This window comes from Crotalus tigris, unplaced genomic scaffold (assembly GCF_016545835.1).
Source record: "Crotalus tigris isolate CLP2741 ecotype Arizona unplaced genomic scaffold, ASM1654583v1 scf7180000024337.5909745, whole genome shotgun sequence".
NCBI lineage: Eukaryota > Metazoa > Chordata > Lepidosauria > Squamata > Viperidae > Crotalus > Crotalus tigris.
Window position 1 is genome coordinate 4,158,799 of NW_024100507.1, and position 20,063 is coordinate 4,178,861.

Consider the following 20,063-nt stretch of genomic DNA (forward strand, 5'->3'; position numbering starts at 1 on the left):
GATGAATGAAGAAGCATTTAGTCGAATAATTTCATCCTGTCAGAGAGCAACTGATGGTAACAGCTGACGATTGCTACATGATACCTATAAGATTTTTTTTTAAAAGCCTTTGCCCTGTGGTTGTCTGATCTGATTATCGACTTGATAAACGCTGTTGGCATGAACCTTTGCAGGGGTCATGACCACCACACCACAAAAACTATATTTAACGGTTGTGAAATTTGAGCCACGAGATCTGATTTTAGAGGGATACTGAAAAGGAAAAGGGCATTAAATTACAATCTCTTACAGCTAATAGCTAGCAGTATATTGTTGAATCTTGTCACACTAACAAAAGAGATGGTTTTCCTTGTATTAAATGTTCAAAAGGTAGAGAAATTTGGTGCCACTTTGTGAGAACCAGAATGTTCCCAGTTCAAATAGTTCCTTTGTTGCCTTAAATAACCTCCTGGTCATGTTACCATCTCTGAGAAGGAGATTCAGAGAGTCCTTGACTTAACAACCATTCCTTTAGTGACTGTCCAAAGTTACAATGGCGCTGAAAAAGTGACTTATGAGTCACGTATAAGTTTTCACACTTACGACCATTGCAGCATCTCCGTAGTCATGTAATCAAAATTCATTTAATGACCATTCAAAGTTACAGCAGCACTGAAAAAAGGGACTCACGGATTTTTTTCAAACTTATGATCGTTGCAGCATCCCCAGGGTCACGTGATCCCCTTTTGTGACTTTCTGACAAGCAAAGTCAATAGGAAAGCCAGATTCACTTAATAACGTCACTAATTTAGAAACTGCAGTGATTCACTTAACAGCTGTGGCAAGAAAGCTTGTAAAATGGGGCAAAATTCATTTAACAATTGTCTTGCTTAGCAACAAAAATTTTGGGCTCAATTGTGGTCATAAATCGAGGACTACTATACATTTTCTTTGGAGCAGTTTATCAGAATTGGTATGAATTCGTTCCAAGTGCTATAGTAGTGCTAGATTTTACACTGTACTGTTCCTAGTACAGATATTCATGGTCCATTAGAAAGCTAATGTTATACAGTAGTTCAGCTGTTGAATTAGAATCAGGAAGATCCAAGTTTTGATCCATCCCTAACCATGGAGATTCACTGGTTCCCTTTGGGGTAGGTACACTTTCTCAGTTCAATGTTATTACTAGGAAAAAATATGTTTATGTGCTTGTGTGCACTTGAGCACTTGAATGAAATGTGGAATATACATTTAATCAAATAAATAAAATGATTTCCAAGAGAAGGTTCTTCAATACAAACTTTCTAATGAAAGCCTGCAGTTAAGCATGTCTGTTTATTTCTCCATTGTCATGCACTTCAGTTCAGTCACTTTGAATCTTTGGATTGTAAATATTAAATTTGTAAATATGGCCTTTAAACTCTGGAGGCATCTGATCTCAAACACAGAAAACAACTCCATTGGAGTTGCTTCAGGAAGCGATTAGTAAAATATAAGCAATGTAAACATCCAGCATGAAAGCCAAGCTACTGTCGAAAGAAAAATTATCAGATCCAGTCCAAGCCGGGAATAACAAAATGGAAACTGCTTAGGAAAGAAGGTTCAGTTTATTTAGTTGCCAGAAACTTCAGCGATATAGCATGTTTCTGGGGTGTCTGACAAAATGGAGCTGGGAGTGGTGGATTTTTATACCTTCTTTGGGCTTTGTATTTGAGGTTGTTCCTGTGGCTTTGTATTTGAAGTTCTTCCTGTTCCTGTGGCATGTACTTTGACCTGAGCTTGAGTATGCCCTTTTGGTATTCTAATAGTGTGTGTGTGTGTGTGTGTGTGTGCGCGCGCACGCGCGTGTGTGGTTAATCCTATTATGTCCTAAAGGTCAGGTCCTCTGGGGCTGTGGCTGAAGGCATTTTGCTTATGAATAGGTGGCCCAGTCTTTCTGACTAGGATTATCAAATCTGCATTTCTACAGAGCTGGCCTACTCAGTTTCTGCCTGGGGAAACTTGGGCAGAAAAACCTTTAAAGATTTTTTTTCTCCATTATTTCTTTGGGGAAATATAATATTTTGCCTTTTTTAATATTCCCCCAAATATTTCCTTTTTTGGAGGGTTGGGATGCTTACTTCTTACACTACTATAGGGATTTATTTCTTTATATTTGCTCCTTTGCCTGCTCCTAAATGCTGCATTAACCTCTTTGAATTAGGCTGGGTTTTTTCTGAGAATGTCAGATATGTTGCAGAATTTGCAGAAGTTTAGGCTAATTTGGTCAACAACTGTGATCAATTAACTTGAGATTGTATTCTTGTGAACGGACTGATAACAAATGCTCTAATTTTGCATCTCACAATGTTCCTTGTCTCAACATGTGCCCCTTGAGCACTTGAATGAAATGTGGGATATAAATTTAATAAATAAATAACATGATTTCCAAGAGGAAGGTTCTTTAGCTCAAACTTTCCAATAATGGGCACGTCTATTCATTTCTCCATTGTCATGAACTTCAGTCCCTTTGAACCTTTGGATTGTAAATATTAAATTTGTAAACATGGCCTTTAAACTCTGGAGGCATCTGATCTCAAACACAGAAAAACAACTTCATTGGAGCCTATGCTTCAGGAAGCGATTAGCAAAATATAAGCAATGTAAACATCCAGCATGAATTCCAATCAATTATAGGGATTTATTTTCTTTATACTTGCTCCCTTGCCTGCTCCTAATAGTGCTGCATTAACTTCTTTGAATTAGGCTGGGATTTTTTCTGAGACTGCCAGATGTGTTGCAGAATTTGCTAAAGTTTAGGCCAATTTGGTCAGCAGCTGTGATCAATTAATTTGAGGTTGTATTCTTGTGAATGGACTGACAACAAATGCTCTAATTTTGCATCTCACAATGTTTCTTGAACCAAGAGTTTCTTTTTTCTTTTTCTACAACACAGTCCTTTTTCTGAAACAGTTTTTGACAATTTTGTGTTTCTTTTTTTTTTCTTTGATAGCTTGGGCTTTAATTCCCCTAATTCTCTTAGCAAGTTTGGCATTGAAAATATCTGGAGGGTCCTAAGTAGAAAAATGGTGCTAGAGGCTGTAATAGTAGCATTCTGAACTTGGATAACCAGTTAAGGAAATACTTAATTTAATTACACAACTGGCAATTGACTAAATTGCCCTGGCAATTGGTTATCTCCTTCAGTGATCTACAATTGAAATACAAACATGCTGTCAATCTCACATTTATGTGTGAACTTTCAAATGCTTTATTTTCAATATATAACCTACTCTTGCATGAATTATTTTATTGATACCACTGACAAATTTGGGGATGTGGGCACAAGTAGTTTAAAATGTTGGCAATTTGATTTATGTCATGTATTATTTTTTACATATACTTAACTAATGTGCATTGCGGAAAGGAACAGAGTCATTATAGTTGATTTGTGTATTTAGTTAGAAGGAATGTTATGGCTGTCTTGGCTTGGAATCTAAATTATCATAAACAAAACTCTGTTAATGGGATATTTCCTTTGCAAGTAGAGAAGAGCGGGCTACTTATGAATATTCTTCCTGTATTGTTAGAGGACCTTCAGAAAAGGATTTTGTGCTCTAACTGAGCCATGTTGTGAATTTAAGGAATCTTTCTATTTATAAAATGGCAACAAGGATCCAGACTCTTCAGTATAATTTCCCCCCTAAACTGTGCCATTTCTTGCTATATTTAGGCAGCTGCAAGAGATTTCCAAGCAAAAGTAAATATTTTCAAATGAAAATCCTATTTATTAAAATCACACCAGCTATTTAAAGGGCACAAGTTAAAAGAAATTCAGTAGTGATTATGTGGCACTGACTGTTAATGAAAGAGAGAAAAAAAGAGGGGGAACTTTATGTGGCCTGATGCATGGGAGATTGTCCAGCTATCATATCCTTCTCAGTCTTACTTTGCTTTTAGCTGAAAAACTACTGGTTTTCATTACAGCGCTGTTATAATGTAATAGTTACTGACAAGTTTTTTCCTAGTTGTCAAACTGTCCAGAAGGTTTCCTTCTTGGAAACATACATAGACTTGCAGCTGTAGCGAAGGCATGTGGGATGGTAAGATGAGGTCAGTGTGAGGTGATATTACTTGAAATAGCAACAAGCAAGAGATAGTTGACTTATAAAACCAAGCATATCAAACATTTATCCAGCACTTTACAGCATCCAAAGCATTTCAGTTATATCATTTCTGTAACCTTTACAGCAGTTAGGTATGTTGTTAAAAATTTCCATAGTACTTGAACACTAGAATGGACAAGCTAGCATTTCTAAAATGTTTGGGACTACAAGCCCAAGCAGTGCATTGTGGGAATTGTAGCCCAATACATTTGGAAGACGTACATGTTGCTGATTCCTGTGGCAGTGTCTTTGTAATTTGTAAATGTAAAAATGTCTTGGCTAGAAAGGTAATCAATCAATTTTTCCTACAGAAAATATAATTTTGTTACTGTACTTTGCGACTCAGGGCAGAGAAAAAAATGATTTGAAGATATTTTTTGGAAATGGAATTTAAGTACAATTTTCATGTTCCCTAAAAATTCTGTAAACATTGTGAGAAATTTAGAAATAGATGATAAATAATTAAGAGTTATTGAAGCTGTGGATAATCTTAGCCCTCTCCTTGATCCAGAGAGGAATCCCAAGGAACTGATCCACGCCTGGTTCCTCTTTTCATCACAGCCATTGAATCTGCTCTTGCATCTTCAATCTGCCTCTATTTCCCGGAAGTCCCAATAATATGCTCCGTTTGTCAGTGTTTTTCCTCATAATGTCTTAAGAAATAAATATCTGCTTTGGTGTTACAGAATATAATCAAATCATTATTCTCAAGTTTTAAATAAAATTTAATATTTAAAATAATCAGTAATTTTTCTTTAAAAAAATATAATTCTGAAAAAGGACAACTTGTGTATTTTCTCTGAAACAGTAGTTCAATAACATTTACCTAATGGCTATTTAAGTAATAAAAATTACATCTTTCCCGGGAGAGGTTTAAATCAAATCTGTGCGATGGCTATGTAATTTTCCTTGCTTATTTTGAGATCTTTTGTCCAGTGAGACTTCTGTTATTTGGCTGATTAAGGCAGCGTTGTTTTCTGTCTCAACTTCTATTTGGAAAAGGAAGACGGTAAAACGGTTGAGGCTGTGTGAAGGGCACTTGAGCAAGAAGGAGCAGCATATATTCTGGATTGTGTAAGAATGGGATAGCTGCCCTAGATGCATGTTAAAGTAAGAGGGAAATTGAAGCTTGGCCCTGTGCGCTGAAGGACTACTGCTAAACTGCAAAATCCTTCTTCCCCTTCTTCTCTTCAATATTTTATTTGTATTAACAATCAGCCTAATAGATGTGATTGAATTGCTATGCTATGAATTTCTGTGAAGCACTGCAGCTAAAAGGGCAAGATTTTTCAAGTGATATCTTCATACCATATTATTCATTTAAAAATCACTCTGGACACGTGAGCAGATGATTCTAAAGATTTAAAATATTGTCAGGTTGGAAGAACTCATGTAAGTATATAATAACTTTTCATCATATCCTTGGCCTTTTCTTTACATTTGTAAATTTGAACGCTGCAAGCATCATTTAATGACTGTCTCCATTTCTGTCACTGCTTGCGTTATCGCTGTGCAGCAAAGGCCTGATTTAAGGACAAGGTATATTTCAGGACACTGGAATTGGGTTTGGAAATTGGGTTTGAAAATTCGTAAGTGAATACAGTTGTTTTAATCTTTTGAAAAGAAGCTTAATTTCTTCTGTTCGAGAAGATTTAAATATAGGAAAATCATGCAGGTCTTGTAAATTGCAAATATTTTGATAAGCTCAATCCTCAGATAGTCTTATGGACTGAAATCCAAAGGACTAGCTCTGGAATATTTTTTTTTTTTTGCCACAACCAAGAATCCAGTTTTGGAGAATGTAGGGGACTCCTCCGAATAGGGGATGTTGGAAGATGTAGTCAGGAATCAGCCATTTTATCACCTAGGGTTTCCTCTGATCTGTTCGGGCCTTTAGATCTTGGCCATAATTCTGTTTTTTGCTTCTCACCACAGTAAGACAATTTTAGTGGCTTCTTATTTTCTGTTTTGACTGGATATATATCATTAAGCATTTCTGTTTGCATTACACTATATGACTTGTAAAACCCTAGCAGCCTTTTATCCCATGTAAAACAGTGACATTTACACCTGCTTGCTGTTAGGAATTTTGATATTTTGGAAGCTAAATTTTCTTAAGCAACCCTTTTGGCCTTGCACTGCATAGTTTAACCCACATCTTGACAGCTTATTTTGCAGATCAAACAGGAGAACAAAGTGGTTATGAGATTAATGACATGTATTTTAGTACAAATTATATGAAGCACGACAAAGAAATTACAGGGAATTAGATAAAATTAAATGTGTATTCACTCTTTTCCATGAAAAGAACATGAATACTTTGTATGCTATAAAAATAAATAAAAAATAAGCACGGTGCTTTGCTTCCTGTTACTATATCTTTTTATATATACACTTTTATTTCTCTTGGCTTCATTTTGGAGGAGAACGGTGGAATTCATTGGAGAATTGAGAGGCATTCATAAGTATTAGCTTCTCTGTCTCAAATCTAACCAGGAGTATGAATATAATAATGGGTGGAGCACTGTTCAACTCCAATAATGTGAATTGCTATGACTTACAATATATTAAAAATATTCTTGGATATATCTGAGCAGCTCAGCAGGAGGTTTGTTTTTTTAAACAGTGCCAGGAGAACTGGAATAAATGTCAAATACAAAGTGAAAGAGTGCATTTGTTTGCTTGGGGAGTCATGCTGGCTCAAGAATTCTGGGAGATGAAGCCCACAGGTCATAAAAGGGCCATGGTTCCCCGCCCCTGGTATAGCATTATATTAGACAATAAGGTCAATTTTTTCTGAGGTTGCTAATAAACAGATTTTATCACTCCAAGTTTTATGATATTTATCAACTGTCCTTTTTCAGATTACTAAGCAGTCCTAGGTAATGCTTATCAGTTTTACTGATACCTCTGTGTGTGTGTGTGTGTGTGTGTGTGTGTGTGTGTGTGTGTTGTGTGTGTGTGTGTGTGTGTATGTGTCTGTGTGTGTATACACATATACATACTGGATTTCTTATCTCATTGTATTAAGTTAGGGGGATCAAGGACGGGAACAATACTAAATAATATTTTATAGACCATAATAGTTTAGGGATTTTTTGTCTAACTCTGTTAATGAGTATTAGAAGCTGCTGCATAACTTAATGTTTTTTCTCTACTTTCAGTCTTAATGAGAAATGACATTTATTAATTTTTAATTTCTTATTCTTTAATTGTGAATGTTTTTCTTTTTTCTTCCTTACCCTGGAAATGTTCAATAAAAGGACTAAATCTCCTCTAAGTTTAATCAAAAGCTGATTAGCACATTGCTAAGGAATGAAAATAGTATTATGTTGCAGAAAAGAAATGTGGTTTTTTTTAATAGTATATAATGTGGTGCTTATTCTGTATTATCACAATTGCATTATACAGTGCATTTGACCTTATGAGTGATTTGTCCTTCTGGTTCATAGTGAGTCTTTTAGATTTATCTACCATTTTATCAAGTTACACCCCGTTAATTGATTTCTAGCCAATAAGCTGTTACAATAGATTATTACTCTGAAACTACAGTGTATTCTGGGACTAAGTGGTTGGACTGGTGGAAGGAAGTTATACACTTAGATTAGTTGAACATACTTTATTTAGATTTCAGTGCTTTCCCAAATACTATTCTCTGTGTAACATTGTGTCTTGCTTTCATTAAGCCATAGATCTCACTCAACATTGTATGTTGTGTGAACTCAGTCTTTGTGTTTTATAAATCATGAACACTTGGCTTATAATATTGTATATATTGAATAAATTCAGTATATTGAATCTATTCTTTAATATTGGAATTCTGGTGATTTGCTTTGCTTTATTTTGTTTTAAAAAGGCATAATGTAAGCAACTGAATATTCTGTTTATGTTTTTGCTAGTTATCTCATACTTAAAAGTATTGTTCCCAGCTTGCCTAATGATATTGGCATATTTACAGGGGACCAGCGAAAACTAAGTTGTTTCTTTTAATATTGTAAATATACCTCTCCCGGAGATCGACGGTTGTGTTATTGAACAACATATATATATGTTGGGGGAAGGAGGATGGGGAAAGATGTATTGAGAAGGGTACGCCCTGGCGACTCATCGCTTGCCAGATTTTATGGCTTACCGAAAATACATAAACCCAACGTCCCCCTCCGTCCCATTGTCGCATTTAGGGGCACACCCATCTTTGAACTTGCCAAGTGGCTGAGCATACGCATTGGCCACTTGGCAAATGATAGCAATACCACTGTGAGATCGGCGGAAGAATTCCTCAGCAAAATTGGGACCCTGAGGGTGGAAGAAGATGAGCTCATGGTCTCCTTTGATGTGGTCTCTTTGTTCACTTCCATCCCGCAAGAACTTGCGATTACGACCTTAAGAGACCGGTTAAATCAGGGAGACCAGAGGCAACATCAAGACTTCCTCCAGATGGAAGATCTTATAAAATTGATGGGAGTCTGCCTCAATACTTATTTCACCTTTCAGGGCACCATATATGAACAGATTAAAGGAACACCTATGGGGTCACCGGTCTCCAGTGTGATTGCAGAGGTAGTGCTCCAACAACTGGAACACATAGCGATGGCCCAATACCAACCAAAGTTTTGGGCCCGCTATGTGGACGACACGTTTGTTGTCATCAAGAAGCGACACAAGACTGACTTTATGGGCATTTTGAATTCGGTATACCCAGACATCCAGTTCACTATGGAAGAGGAAAATCAGGGCAGTCTAGCGTTTCTAGATGTATTGGTACAGCGCCAATTGGACGGATGTCTGACTACTAAGGTATACCGGAAACCAACATACACGGACAGGATTCTCCATTTTGAGAGTAATCATCCGACGGCCCATAAAGTCAACTGTGTCAGGACCCTGTTTAAACATGTGGAGTCACATTGCAGCACTGCCAAAGCCAAGAGAGAAGAGAGAAACCACCTCTTCCAGGTGTGCAAATGTAACGGGTACCCGGCTAAGTTTGTCAATCGAGTTAGCAAACCATCTGGACTCCGGAGTAACCCCACACCTCAAGAACTCACACCTCAGACAACCACACGGGTTGCCCTCCCCTATATCCATAATGTCTCAGAGGCTACAGCAAGGATCTTGGCACCATATAATATACAAGTGGCCCATAGACCAAATCAAACACTGCGGGCGGCTATAATGCGCCCTAAGGACTCGCTCCCCAACATTGAAAGATCGGCAGCCATCTATAAGATTGACTGCATGGACTGCCAGTGCAACTATGTTGGGGAGACAGCTAAACGAATCAAGACCAGGGTCCATGAACACAGGCTGGCAGTGAGAAGGAGGGATCAATACTCCCAGATATGGGCACACATGGCTGAATGGGACCATAGATTCAACTTCAATGAGATTAGCGTACTGGCGAGTGACAACACCAAGGGAGGCCGCCTACTTAGGGAGGCATGGCTTTCAGATAGCAATTCCATCAATCAACACGTTGACCTGTGCCCAGCGTATGTGGCTTTAAGATCGTGGAGTGCAAGTAATCAGCGGCAGCACTCCCGACGACCCAGTAACAACCTTAGCAGCATTAAAGAGGAAGAGTTAACCCCCCAACTGATCCGGAGTAATCCAAAGGAGGAAAGTCAATGGAATATCCCTGTGATACCAGCAAGGGTGCCACAACTCCAAAGAACTAAAGGGACGGTGAAAATTAAGATCCAGAATCCCGATACCACGAATATCCGAGGTACTATGACTAATGTAAAGGAGGATGTAACTAGTGAAAGGGGGGAAGAATTTCTAAATACGATGGTCTATCCCTACATAGAAAGGAATGCACTAGCCGATTCAGAAAGGGAGGAAAGATCCCCCTGCTCGGCCAGGATAATCGAACTCGGGGAGTGGGAGTTGCAAAGTGCAACTAGCGATAGACCCGGGAATGCCATTGGGGAGAAAGAAAAGAATGGATCGGAACGGAGGGGAAGACGGAGGGGGGAGATTCGCGAGGTTGACGAGGCGCAAGAGACCGGACCATCACGCCCCCCATCTGTGAACCCCGAAGACCTCCGTGAGACTTGCGTAAACACCAGCAACGTAGGAAAGAAAAGGAAAATGAGAGAAAAGTACTGTAGCAACCAAGGGGAATGTGGTCTCGTTACCACTACCCCCCCCCGGACCGGTTACCCGCAGCATGGCGTGCGCAAAACAGTGGGAATTGCGAAGTGTAACTAGCAATGGACCCGTGAATGCCACTGGGGAGAAAGAAAAGAATAGATCGGAACGGAGGGGAAGACGGAGGGGGGAGATTCGCTATGTGAATCCTGAAGATCTCCGTGAGACATGTGCAGACACCAGCAACGCAGGAAAGAAAAAGAAAACGGAAGAAAAGTATTGTGACAACCAAGGAGAATGTGATCTCGCTACCACTACCCCCCCCAGACCGGTTACCCGTAGCATGGTGTGCGAAAAACAGCTAAATACAATGACAGCTAGAAAACCGCTCCCCCCCATAACTAAACAACCTACCTCCCAACCTCAGACCATCATTATGTCACATTCAACTCGGAATAATTTACAAGATCACCCGGATGAGAGTTGCGTAGAAAGTGAAAGCATTAAAGCCAAAAGAGAAAGCCACCGCGAAAGGAGCAACTGGGTAAATGACGATTGTGAAAAGAACATGAAATGCATATTGTTACCCGAACCCGGGGGGAAGGAACTAAAGTATAGAGACCACCGAAATAATAGAGACTCTTATCCATTCACCCCAGGGTTAAAGGAAGGTAGGATGGACGAGGAGAGACACGTAACTGAAAGGAACAGGAAAAAACAGACCAGCCTTGTGCAATTGAATCAATCCGGCCCGGTGACGAGGTCGAGGAGTCGTGCACAGGCTCTGACATACCTATAAAAAGACTCTCACACTTCCTGGCGCACTAGCCCTGAGGATGCCGGCAGGTGACGGCGAAAGCTTGGCGCTTTTTAATTAAACTTTTATGGTTTTATCTTTACCCTGGTGTTCATATTTTTTACCATATATATATATATATATATATATATATATATATATATATATATATATATATATCTGAGGTTTTCGCAGGTGGTATGTATTGTATGTAGGTCTTTGGTTGTTCGGGTTTTCTCCCCGTAAAATTGGAAGTGTCTTGGCGACGTTTCGACGAAGTCCCATTCGTCATCTTCAGGCTGGTGCTTTCAGCTTCGTGCCTCGAGCAGCAAAGCTGCTTCGTGCTCGAGGCACGAAGCTGAAAGCACCAGCCTGAAGATGACGAATGGGACTTCGTCGAAACGTCGCCAAGACACTTCCAACTTTACGTGGGAGAAAACCCGAACAACCAAAGACCTACATATATATATATATATATATATATATATAATCGATAAAGAACATTACTGAATTCTGGGATAAATATAAAAACAAACTGTTTTATTACTAAGCTTTCGTCGGTCCTCTGCTGATGTCGTCAGAATAAAAGCCAAAGGTTTGGCTAGCCTGCTTATATTGCTGGTTGTTTCAACAATCTGCTCATGGAACGGGTAATTGGTTCCTCCTCCCCTCGCTCCCTCCCAGTCAGTCATATTGCTAGTTTTTTGTAGCCGATTGTTTTGCGTTCTGCAAGTTTCTCCCACCTCCTGGCTTGTAGCAATGCTTCTCGCCCATAGTTGTCTCTGATAATCTTAAAAACTCGAATATACCCGAAACTCGCATTTTTAGGACAATTTCAGATATCTATCTATCAATCGATAGATCGATAGATCGATAGATAGATAGATAGATAGATAGATAGATAGATAGATAGATAGATAGATAGATAGATAGATAGATAGATATTAAGTCTAGTGGTAATGATACATCCAAATTATAGGGATCATGTTTGAAACTGAATAGTGGCCAGTTGAAGCTTGTATTGCTTTATTCAAGAGGGAATGCAATGTTATTAATTTCCCCAACCAAATTATATTGTGGGAAATTTAGATCCAGGGTGATTTTCAGTTCTCTGAGCTAATGTAACCACAGGTGCCTCCCTTAGCACACAGAAAACTACCTGCCCTCTTAGACTGAATAGCAGCAATAAATGCCACCTGCAATAAATGAATAGCAGCAATAAATGCCACCTGCAACCAAAGTACCAGCATAATTTATTTATTGTATCTAGAAAATAAAATGGTGAATAACAACAACTCATGACTTTATTTGGAGGTGCGCCATCAACTCAGACAGAAAGAAGAGATAAGCTGACTTCTGGCTGACTTGAGAAAGGAATAGTTTACTTTCTGATTAGTTGTCATTTGGTAACTGGTATTGACCACTATTTTTAGATATTATATTGCAAGAACATGAGGATATGTTCCCAAATGTTCAAATCAGCTTCCCGTGTTCCTTCCTGAACAATTAGGGGTCTCTGAAAAGACCATAGCCGGCATCATACAACATGAAAGGCAAGGGCCACATATTGTGCTAGCTTCTGGTTTACTGAATAATCATTGACAGATTTCATGAAATCCAACCCAAATCGAACAAACCGTATTGTGATTTAGTACAGTGTTTGAATTTTTTTTATTAGACTGTATATGCCTGTGCAATTATTTTATTTCAGGATAGACAGTGCCCACCTTCTAGAACCACAACCCCGTCCCCCAAGGTCTGTATGTTTCCCGGCAATCCTATTTAAAATGTCTTTGAAAATTGGTTTTGTCTCCAAGCTATGGATTTTATGTTAATTTGAATGTTTGTTCTTTCCTTCTTTTGGTTCTGGCTGTTTCTAATGTCCTGTACAGCCTATGGAGTTGGATGGCTTTCTAAATGTGATTAAACAAAAGAATAAATGTGCCATGTACTTGGTGGACGCAGTTGTAACTTTAGAAATCAACCCCAATATAGCAGTTCAATTTTTATCTGTAAGTTTTTAAAATATTTTTGAAATATTTGTAGTCCTCGTCGTATGACCAGAATTGAGTCCCAAATTTCCATTGCTAAGCAGAACAGTTGTTAAGTGAAGTTTGGTCCATTTTACAATCTTTCTTACCATAATTTTTCAGTGAATTGCTCCAGTTGTTCAGTGATTATGTCTTCCTCATTAACTTAGCTTGTAAGAAGATCGTAAAAGGTGATCACATGACCCTGGGGCGCACTGCAACCATCATAAATATGAGTCAGTCACCAAGCATCCAAATTTTGATCACGTGACCATGGGGATGCTGCAACAATTGTAAGTGTGAGAAACTGTCATAAGTCACTTTTTTCAGTGCTGTTGTAATTATGAATGGTCACTAAATGAATGGTTGTAAGATGAGGACTACCTGTATGATGTGGAGGAGCTAAATAAATTGAATTTATTACTGTGTTGAAATCTGACGTCTCAAAATACCTGCAGCCCATGTTTCTCTTAGAGCAGTGATGGCGAACCTTTTAGAGACCAAGTGCCCAAAAACTGGCCCCGCCCCTGCTTTACCCCCTGCCCCGCCCCATCCCATCCCCACTCTGCCTGCCCGCAGGGCACTCACTGCTTCCAGGGCCCGCTATAGATTGCCCTGTCAGCCCAGCAGCGCCATGGCGGCCGCACCATCTGCCCATGCCCCGCATCATCAACTGTGCACAATGGGGTGTGAGGGCAGAGTCTTGTCTACGCTGCCTGGTTGCCATGTCCTTGGCTGCGCTGCTCTATGTGGGCCATGCTCGGGGGTGACTCTCCTCCAGGGCGGGCTGTTGGTGAGGAGGGGATTGCGGGGGGAGACGAGGCTGGGGCAATAGCACGTGTGCCCACAAAGAGGGCTCCAAGTGTCACCTCTGGCACGCATGCTATAGGTTCACCACCATGTCTTAGAGCTACAATATCATTAAATGATTTTTCCATGATTGGCTTAGAAAGGATCTGTGTCTGTAGGAACCAAAATTTTCTATCCCCCATAATATGCCACCTGGAGGAAACATATGCCAACCCCCAATTTCCTTTCCATTTACACTTTAAAGGATTGCAATCAAACAAAGGGGTTCTTATCTCATCTTTCTGTTCTGCCTGAATCTGCTCAGTCTTAGTCTCTCTGCCTTCCTTCCCAGATTGTTAGGCTGGCTCACTTATTAGAAATAGAAGGAACACTTACCAAAATGGAAACAGAAAAGAACACTTATGGAATTAGGCCTCACATGGCCCTTCTCTTTGAGCTGACATTGTACATATTAGCTGAAAGCAATGAAATGTTGAAATTCATTGCGGTGAATGACATGAAGGAACAGGAAATTATGAAATTAAGAAAAAAGATGTTGCTCATATTTAGTAGCGCAAGAATTTAGGAGAACAAATAAATAGTATAAGAAATGATTACAGCAAAATCATTTTTATTAGTTTTATTCATTTATAACATAAAATGTGAAAATACAAAAGCAAATAGTAGGGGACAACAGTAGAAAAAGGGAAAACAAAAAAGGTGTGAAGAAAGGGGAAGAAAGCATTGACTTCCGACTCTCTGTTGCAGTAAAATCAGACATTGAAATCAAATTTCAACTTTTTACATTTCTATAGTAGTATGCATTAGCTATTTCTGTATTGGCAAATCAGTCTAATCAGTAAATCCCAAAATCATATCATTTTTTTTCCACAGCAAAATCGCTTTTGATTTCCAGAGATACACAATTTGGCCCTAATATTAGCAGTTTTATTTAGATCTAGTCATATTTTATCAGAATTTTGGAATATGAAGAATTTAGCCTTCATAATTAAGAAACTGTTAGACCAGGAGTAGGCAACTATTTATCTGGGCTTGCTGTTGGAAAACCTTCATAAACTTACAAGTACTAATAAGCTTAATAGCCACAGTTATGGTCCTTTAGTTTCAAGCATTTCAGATTCTTCTAGTCAATTTGCTGTGTAGTACCATCTACTTAGCAACAGCAGTAGCACTTAGACTTATATACCACTTCACAGTGCTTTACAGCCCTCTCTAAGCAGTTTACAGAGTAAGCATCTTGCCCCCAACAATCTGGTTCCTCATTTTACCGACCTCAGAAGGATGGAAGGCTGAGACAACCTTGAACCAGTCAGGATCAAACTTCTGGCAGTGAACAGAGTCAGCCCGCAATAATGTATACTAATCATTGCACCACCATGGCTCACTTCATTATTTCTTCAGTGTTTCTGGGAAAGATTCCTTCCATGACTCTAGAGCAGGGGTAGGCAACCTTGGCTCTTTTATGACTCGTGGACTTCAACTCCCAGAATTCCTGAGCCAGCCATGCTGTGGTGGTACCTTATATAAAGGTATCAACCTTATATAAAGGCTTTTTGCTGCTTATGATGATGTCATGTCTCAGATGGCAAGAGGGGCATCATCTTGTACAAGGGAGCTCCCTCCCTCTTCTTTGCTTGCTGCCATATTCCTTTGTCTCCAGTGGTAAAAAGTTACTCCATTTGGTCTGCAGTTCAGTGAAGAGTCCATTTTGCTGACGATGCTGTTTATTGGGGAAGCTAATGATCGGATGTGTGGATATAGTGAAACTGTAACTAAACTATATGATCATTTTGGCTACTAAAGTGACTGGTCATCTGACAGCCATAGCACCACTAGATGGCACCACAAATTATTCTTAGACTTACAAATAACATCTTTGGCACCTGTGACATTGCAACACATTGCATTACCATGCCTAAAAAGATTGTTGTTCCTTTGCTTGACCTCTATTGCCTGATAAGTCTATGGCCCCTGAAGAACTTCAGTGGAACAAAACAGTTCAGCAAAATGTACCTAACACATATTTTATGGCCAATGGCCCAATAAATCTTGACGAGGAAAGCCTAGATTCAAATGTAACCACTAAATGCTTTGGGTGAAGCAAGCATCAAATATTTTTTATGATCATGGTGAAGAAAAGATCACATTAATGTCATTGTTTTGCTTATGGTAAGGCAAGATACCTATGTGATAAAACTCTGTATTTATGCTGAAAAGGGAAGCTTGTCTGTAATTGGAGAAACAAGAGGCAATTATGGAAACACAGCAGAGAAGATGATGCAGTACTTTGTTCTATATTAGCCACTTTAAGGTGGTTTGTATTCAGCCAACATCTATCATAGCATAGCACTAAGACTTATATATCTCTTCACAGTGCTTTACACCCTCTCTAAGCAGTTTACAAAGATAGCTTATTGCCCCCAACAATCTGGGTCCTCGTTTTACCAACCTTGGAGGAATGGAAGGCTTAGTCAACCTGGAGCTGGTGAGGATCGAACTGCCAAACTGCTGGCAGCCGGCAGTCAGCAGAATTAGTCTGCAGTACTGCATTCTAACCACTGGACCATCACAGCTCATCATGATTCTTAATGCAATTCTTTTCAAGAAATAACATTGCGTATGTGAACAAAGCCAAAGATTATTGTAATGTTGAAAGACACTATTGCAAAGAAATTTACTACCCACCTTTTCAATAATTCCTTTCTGCTTTAGACTTTTTTTGCCAGAGGTATGGTTTATACGAACTTTATAAGGCATACACATATTTTATGAAGCTCACTTTATCATATCTTGGTGACAGAAATTAAGAAAACCTTATAAAAGCTGTAAAAAAATATTAACATTCCATGTTGAATAAAACATTAGGCATATCCTGACTTCCGGTTTGCCGATGTGGCCGCTGCGGACATTGGAAGGTGAGCTCTGTCTTCCACGTCTGATTTTGCACCGCTGGGGGACCCTGGAAAGGGTCAAAAGTCACCCTGTAGGGGCGACAAGCAAGGAGGGGACCCCCGCTTGATCACAGGAGGGTGGTAGCCCTTCCGCTCAATCCAGAGCAGCTTTCCAAATCGATGGACAAAAGACCAGCCATAGAAATATAGCCTGTCACTAGACTGCAGACAGCCAAAGTCAAACTTACCACTAGGCACCTATAAAGCAGTGCGGATGAGACTGTGAGATCTAAACCTCTCTTCAATCCTAACTATTTTTTTCACCTGTATAAGCTGCCAAAGTATTTTCCCCCCTGTGGAGAGAAGGAAGGGAAATTCTATTCCACCCTCTAAAACAGTGGTGACTGACAATCCAAGGGAGTTTAAAACGCTAAAAGAATAACCTGATTCTAACTGGATTTCTATCTTTCTAAAATTTCAGAACTAAAAGATTTCTTATTCTTATTGAAGATTTGGATTTTTATTTATAAAAAAGAAGTAAAATTGGAAAAAGGATTATAAACATTTTGGACTTAAAAAAACTTAAATGGTATGGGTGACATCTTATGGCTAAACTTGATATTACAACTTGTTATTGTCTAAAAGAGACTTGGCTTGAAGCCTAGACTATAGATAAGACTTTTTACAACCTTGGCAGATATCAGCTGTGAGAAGCCCAGCTGCGTTCTATACTCAGTGCCAAAATTATTTTCATTCTCTGATTATAAAGCTTTTAATTTAACACACCACTAAGAGAACATGGATGAAGATCAGGAACAGATTCTCTTTATGTTGAAAGCAATTTATGAAACTATTCTTACAGCTTCTGATGAAATAAGAAGCTACAGAAAAGAATAAGATGTCAGCCTAGATATATGAACCCAAACTTTGATTATAACTAAAGAATCAACTACACAGAATATAATAGAAGAAGTGGAACAATCAAATACTATGATAGAAGATTCAACTGATCAACAGTTAACGGAAAACCCAGAAAAGGGACTGACAACACTGAAAATGGAAAAGACTTTTTATATAAACCAGAAGAAATCTGAGGATCAATAAGAAGAACAGACTAAAGGGAAGATAAACATTTCAGGACAACTACGTTGAGATGGAAAAATTGAGAGACGATTTGTTAGCTCTTCCAAAAAAATGGCAACTTGATGGCCTCTATTTGATGATTTAAAAGCATAGATATGAAAGGCGAGTTGGCAAAGAAAGAAAGCTAGAATAAGGCTGAAGAAAATTGGGGTTTTGACTTATTAGTCAGGATTAAAATAGAATATACTCAAATAGACAAGATGTGTACTTCGAATACTAGATTTTCTTATGAACTGAGATAAGGAAAACTTTGGTCATTTAAAACTTGGAAGTATAAATATCAAAAGTTAAATTTGAATATTGATTTGTTTATAAAGGTTGAATATAAAAGTTATTAAGGTATATATAAACTAAAAATCTATTGATAAATGTAATAAACATATTTTTATTTAGCTGATATAATAAGAACTGTACTAGCTTAAATATGAGAGTAGACATTAAGAGAAAAAGGGGAGGAAGTATTTGATGTTGAAACAAGAGAAATTTTGGTTACTAAATTTAAGACATTTGGAAATTAATAGAAAATGAATGTTATAGTGTATTATTAATTAGATGATGTAAGATGGTGAGAAATAGAATATATTCAAACAAATAAGACATGTATCCTGAATATTAGACTTTGTGATGAATTGTGATAAAGGGTACTTTGATTACTTAAAACTTGGATATTATAAATATTAAACGTTAAATTTAAATATTAATGGGAAACTAAAAATTGGGAAAAACTAATTAGGACATTGATTGTCTATAAAGACTGAATGTTAAAATAACCAGGATATGTATAAGCCAAAAATTATTGATAAATGTAAGAATGTTATTTTTATTTAATTGATATAATAAGAATTGTATTAGTTTAAACATGAGACAGTAAACACTAAGGGGGAAAAGAGAGGAAATATTTAATGTGGTAGTTTGAGACTTGAACTAAAGATATTTGTATGTCATTGAATTATTGATTAACCCAGCTGCCACGTTGCTTTTTAAATACTTAAATGTAAAATTAGAAAATCAATAAAACATTAAAAAAAGTTTCGGCATATCCTACTTTCCCCCAAATATTTCCATTGGTTAAATAGCAGTGTTTCATTATTGTTTCTAAATATACCCATTTCCATCTAAAATTCACCACATGCTAGTAAAAAAAAAATTGTGTATTTTAATTTTAGTTCTTGAATCCACAGGCATTGCATTCATAACTTGAATTAAAAGGTATTGCTGTTCATAAAAACCCATTGCTATTAGGAATTGAGTGTTGTGATTAAAATGTAATGTGAGATTTCTAGAGAACCAAGCTTATTTTGACCAGGGAATTAACCAGCTGTGTTTGTGTGATGCTTGCTTTATAATGGTAAGGGCCAGTGTCATATAAGCAGTAGAATTGAGGATACATACAGTACAGCTCAACAGACTCTCAGAGTTTGGTCCTCAGCAAATAAGGCCAAAAACTGGGGGGGACATTTTTTTTGCATTTGATGTACAATATAGTGGGATGTTGTGGTAAAGTCATTGAACTAAGATGGGTAGATCCATCTTCAGGTCCATCCTGAGCCATGAAAATGTTCCAGTAACTTGGAGCCAATCACACCCATCCGTCCATCCTAGCTCAATGAATTATTGTTGTCAGCATAAATTAAGACAACACCCGATGTGAGCCTTCTTCAGCTCCTGGAGAAAAGAAAGGATATAACTCAAACTAGTAAAATAAGTTTATTGAGCTGTGTAATTACTTAAGGCACCAATTTCTCTCCTTAAAGAAACAAAAAAGCTGGACAAGACCTTAGAGGCGTTATATTCACTGCCTGAATCTTGCCAGCCACTGAAGATTATTCTGCAGTGTTTCCAACTCACCTTGCTGTGAGATAGATCTTGACATACATGCATTTGAACTTCACCTCCTGTGGAGCTATAATTAGGGACAGCTGCTCCTGTTGTGGTTTTCCTCCAGCATTAACAATTTTTCCTTTGCAAAGAATAGAAAAGTGTATATGAATCTTCCAGACCGTTTGGAGTTTAATTTATAGCCACTTTTGTTTAACTCTTTTAAAAGCAATCATATTCATGGAGGCCCTGAGTATCAGTTGGGTACAAGTCCTCATGGCTTCATACTCTCTACAGAATCACAGGAGGCCTTTATTGGATGCCACTAGAATGCCACTTTGGGAACACCACTAAAACC

At 38.2% G+C, this 20,063-nt stretch overlaps 1 protein-coding gene across 1 annotated transcript in view; it reads left to right on the forward strand.

The window, feature by feature from the left end:
- PRKCA (protein kinase C alpha) overlaps positions 1–20,063 on the forward strand; it is a 228,591-nt gene that overhangs the window by 13,676 nt on the left and 194,852 nt on the right. The window lies entirely within an intron of this gene.